The following is a 5,875-nucleotide window of genomic DNA, read 5'->3' as shown; positions in this document are numbered from 1 at the left end:
ATTTTTAGTTATCAATATAAGTCACATTGTGCTTTATAAATTGTATTCGAGCATTTTGCGACTTATTGAATGACTATGATACCCGATATCAACATTTCATCGGGGATTTGCAGATCACCAAGCTGTCCTGAGATTCAACATTGATTTCAAACTTTTACTGGTTAGTACTCTTTCTTAGTGTTAGTACTTTTTATCATTTTAAAGTTAAATGAACTGTGTCACAGTAAAAGAGACATTAACCCTTTCAGTGCGTGACCGAATTTTAAAGGCCTTTGCAAACAGTTTGGTTCCAGATGAGACGCCACAGAACGTGGCGTCTCATCTGGATCCAAACTGTTTGCTATTCTGATAGTATTCTTTGAAAACAAAATGAAGAAAATGCTTATTTTACAAATTCAGCAGACGACATTTTAGCAGACAACAAATTTCCCAGCATGCAAAGGGTTAAGGCGATTGTGGCCAGTTTGGATCTAGATCAGCCAGCAGTCGCTTGAAAGCTGTTTGCTTAAAAGCGTTTTTCTGACAATAACAAATAATTTAATTGGATACTGATTTGACTGCGCTTTTCCTGTGACCTGGCTCAAATAACAGAATTGTCATTAATCAAATTATTTATTTCGAACATTAATCAATTGTTTTTCTTGTCCCTCGGGATCAATGACTCCAGCACTTTCCTTTTGACAATTGAATACTGCTAAAGGCGATGCTAGGGGGCGTGAGAGATGTTGCACCTTCCAGTATTGCTCGATTGTTCATTGTCGGCTCGGGTACTACGTACATGTACCCCGGGTACTCTTAAGTATACTTACATGTATCCCGGGTACGGTAAATATACTAAAATGTACCCGGGAAATTTAACCCTAAATCAGTTGTTGTCAACTATTTTTTTGTAATAATTATATATACACATGTATGTCAATTTTCTGAAGAATGGCCTCTATATTATCGGAACACATACTCAAAAAGCATGTTGATGCAGTGTTTTTTGAAGAGAAGTGTGTTTAAGATAATCGGTTGCGCGTTTTACGACATCGGATTTTGGGCGCGAATACAACTCGGGTACAGTCTAATATGGACCAAGTACAATTACGTTTATTTACCGTACCTGGGGTACATGTAAGTATACTTAGAGTACCCAGGGTACATGTAAATATACTTAAGAGTACCCGGGGAACATGTAAATAGTACCAGAGCCGACAATGACCAATCAAGCTCCATTATACGTCATGAACCGACTCAAAAAACCGAGTCGGCAATATTTGACTTAATTTTTGGTTTGGTTGCTCTCGAGGGAACGAAAATTTCAGAATCTTCCTAAAAGCCCTACGGGTTCGATCCCCAGAAGCGACATTGAAAACTAGCATACTTTGTTATCTAAAAGGTTGCTAAACCTGATATACAATGATAATGTGAATTTTCTCTCACATGATGTTCATCAGTCATATTATATAAAAACTTACAGCAGTAGTAAACAACTGGACAATAATTAATGAACACATCTTTCATTTGTCTTTTGACACTTTGATTTTGACATGGCCTAGATTTAAATATGTGACTGGACTTTACCAGCACTCTTGTAACAGAGCTAAAGTTTAAATGTACCATTGAAGATCGCCTAAATCCAGATTTGCTATTATAGACGTGTGGAAAGTTTTAAGGGTGTGACAAGTAAGCAAAAATTTGTCATTACCCAGAGGCCACAACTGTTCTATGACTGTATTAAAACAAGAACAATCAGTGCCTGATTTAGATTTCCTTAGATAGTTCAATAAAAACTAATTGCATAAGCCTGGTAACAGTTTAACGGTAATGCTACCAATGTGTCACACCAGGGCCTTGAATTTGAAATCTAGGACATGCATGGTCATTTCTTCATGAAATCAGGACACAAAATTGTATTTTAAGTCCTTAATTGACCTGGCTATAGTTCTCAGATTACTATAAGCTCAATCAGTATATTTATATCATTATTTATGCTTTGTGTATTGTAAACATATACACAATCATGCAGTTACATGATAGCAATAAATAATATCAAAGCTACCCATACTATAAAGGTCATTGGCAAAGCCTATGGTCAAAATGTGAACACATTGAGCGTAATCGCCCTCTCGTGCCAGCAAAAACAACACGTTGACAGGTTGTCATTTTTGACAGCTCTACTTTCACTTTCATTTTGTGATATCAAACTATTAACAATTATGTGGCAGAGAAAAATATCGCCATTGCTTTTTATACCCCCGGTAGGGTGGCCTATATCAGTTGAACTGTCAGTCAGTCAGTCAGTCAGTCATTCAGTCAGTCAGTCAGTCAGTCAGTCAGTCAGTCAGTCAGTCAGTCAGTCAGTCAGTCAGTCAGTCAGTGTGTCAGTCTGTCCGTCCGTCCGAAAACATTAATGGCCATAACTTTTTTAATATTGAACATAGCAACTTGATATTTGGCATACATGTACATCTCATGGAGCTGCACATTTTCAGTTGTGGAAGGTGAAGGTGAAAGTCATCCTTCAAGGTCAAATGTCAAATATAAAGCGTCTGTCTGTCTGTCCGAAAACTTTTTCAATATTGGCGTGCATGCGTATCTCATAGAGCTGCACATATTGATTGGTGAAAGGTCAAGGTCATCCTTCAAGGTCAAGGTCAAAGGTCAAATTTTGCTATATTGAAGATAGCAACTCCATATTCGGCATGCATGTTTATGTCATGGCGCTGCACATTTTGAGTGGTGAAAGGTCAAGGTCATCCTTCAAGGTCAAAGGTAAAATATATGGGTTCAAAGCTGCGCAGCAGGGGGCATTGTGTTTCACAAACACAGCTCTTGTTTAATATATTTTCTGCACATTTCTTAAAAAAACTTACATCATTACACGATTTTCTTCGTTAATTCAATCATTCCTGACAGACTTGTGTACATATTTCGCTTACATTTTGACGCGCGTAGGTAGGACCGCATTACCGCTTCCGAAATGTGTATTCATACTATTGCCTTCGAGGAACTTATCTGATGTTTGACGGAAAGGGCCAAAAATGTGCGAGTGCTGGTCAAGTTCCCCACAGGTACTACTTTTCCGTTCCCCCAATTTTTTTTTCGTACCTAATATTTTTCGTACCAAATTTTTTTTCGTACCCAATTTTTGTTTCATACCCAATTTTTTTTTTCATCCCCAATTTTTTGTTCGTACCCAAATTTTTTTCGGTCCCAATTTTGTTCCCCAAATATTTTTTCGTACTCAAATTTGTTTTCATACCCAAATTTTTTTCGCAAAATTTTGTACCAAATTTTTTTTTCGTACCAACATACACAATTGTGGTGATTGTGGTGATGTAGATAAACTTAACTTGATGCTTTTATATCTATCCTCTCAAAAGCATCGTCACACCAGTACTGTCAGTACTTTGATTTTCATTGTGTTCAACATGCACGCGCTCTTAGTATTATTCCATTGAGATGTGTATGATAGATTCCATCTACTATTTGTTTTCTTTAATGTTATTTCATTTTCAATGTCGGTGGTATCATTTGTGTTTGTTTGATGCAATTGTTTTTCAAGTGTTTCAATGGTTTTGATGGTTTCAAATACAAGTTTGTGTGTTATTTTTGTTTAAATGATGTGTATCTAATTGTTGTGTTACGTATATTTCATTCAATTACTTCCCATAAGGTGTTTGGGTTTGCATCTTTATTATTTTGAACTGTATTTAATATTTCCTGTTTTATTTGTGTTTGATATTGTGTATCTAATAAGATGCTGTTGTTAATTTTAAAGTATCCTGGGCCTCTTTCAGGTTGTATATTGTGCAAATAAGTTCAACTAGAGAGTGGTCAGTCATAAATCCTGGTTTTATGTAACATGTGTCAATAATGTTGCAAAGAGATTCAGATATTAAAAAATAGTCTAATCTACAAAATATTGTTGGTTTTGTGTTTGAGTGCCAGGTGAATTTGCTTTCGTTTGGGTATACTGTACGCCATATATCTTACATATTGTAGTTTTGAATTATGTTATTTAAAATGTTTCTATTTTTAGGATGAGTATAAAGGTTTTCCTTCTTTTTATCTAATAATGGGTTAAGAACAGTATTGAATTCACCACCGACTATAATATTTTTATCATGGTTATTAATTATAAAGGATTGCAATGTTAGGGCCGTAAACGGTGATTAATGTTAGTTGTGTTTCATGTATTTTGATATCTATACTTGCTTGTCTGCCAATTATTATTTCGTTAAAGTTATCGACTGTGATCCCTATATTATTTTTTATCAGAAAGGCAATGCCTTGTTTATTAGAATGCTGTCCACTGAGATAGATGTCTCCGTCCCATTCATCTTTTAAGGTTTGTGCTAAAGTATGTGTCAAGTGACTTTCTTGTAATAGGCATATACTATAAAAAAATTTCGTCTAACCATTTGAAGATTTTTACGCGTTTATCTTTATTGTTTAGCCCTTTTACATTCAAAGTGCATTATTTAATCATTTAAAGAGGTGGAGGGTGATGTAAATGATAAGTTGTGTGTGCTTGTCCAGTTAGTTTCTATTTAAAAACATGTTCAGTTGTTTTCTATTATACGACATAAGATGTCTACATAAACAAACATAAATAGAAAACAAAAAATAGGGATACAAAAAGATGAATATTCCATAGAAATGAAAAAGTAAAAAGAAATAATCACGAAAGTGAGAAGAAAAAAACAATAAACAACTGGTCCCCAATAGAGACACAAAAATACCATATTAATATTCCGAGATTATAAAGAATAAAGATACATTCAGAGCAAATTATAAATCCCAATGCATCAATAAAACAACAGTTTACATGTACTATAAGGTGTATGTACATTGAGGCAGGAAGGGTCACCAAAAACAATAATACAAGCACATGCATATTGGATAAAAATTCTCAATACACAAGCAAATATCGTTGAAAAGTGAATGAAAATTGAATCGCAAACAAAACACAATAAAACTTGTTTTGTATGGCCCAAAACCATTGAACCGGCACCCGTGAACTAGATTTACATTTTCAAGTTTACGCATAGGTTGTTCCCTTTATGCATATCAGTAATATTCGTGCACGTTTTGCACGAGTTTAATGTGGCAAGAACAGTATACTTAGTGAGAACCCCCCCCCCCCCAAAAAAAAATGATTAGAAAAAACTTCAAGTTCACAAATAAATTGATTCTTTGTTACGTTACTTTATATATTCATAGAGTTAGGGCAGTATATGTACTATAAACTATATGTAAAGAGACACAGAAGAAAAACAAACTCGCCAAAAACAATACAAAAATACATACACATGCCTATTGAATGATAGTACTCATTATAAAACAAACATCATTGTAATATATTTGACATTTTGATATTTCGAACGATATAGCAAACTAATACACTATGAAAAGAAGCCCTGAACTGTTAGCAGAACATAATGACAATTGTTTGTGGAGCTCGACAATATTAATCCGGCATCCTTGATCTCCATTAGCATTTCGCTTTTTTACGCGATAGTTGCTCCCTATATTTGCATTAAGTTTAATCGGCACGTTTTGCATGAGTTGTATGAGGTAATAACAGTATACTAAGCGAGAATTAAGGAGACATACTTAACCAAAAATACAAAAGTATATTCGTACTATAAACAATGTGTAAATGGACAAAGAAACATTCTTCAAAAACAGTAAAAAAATAATTTATGTGATCATCCATGTAGAAAAACAACAATATGCAGTATTATAACAAACATCGTTGTACTTCATTTGACAATGTGCTATTTTGAATGTTTATAGCAGTATAGACGCAAGAAAACTGGAGACAAACAAAAAGCACTGAAAAAAGGATTTGTGTAGCTCGACAGCATTGAACCGGCGCGAGTGA

The sequence above is a fragment of the Dreissena polymorpha genome, chromosome 7 (genome assembly GCF_020536995.1).
Source record: "Dreissena polymorpha isolate Duluth1 chromosome 7, UMN_Dpol_1.0, whole genome shotgun sequence".
NCBI classification, from domain to species: Eukaryota; Metazoa; Mollusca; class Bivalvia; order Myida; family Dreissenidae; genus Dreissena; species Dreissena polymorpha.
The sequence above is the reverse complement of the archived record's forward strand: the minus strand, read 5'-3'. Positions refer to the sequence as shown.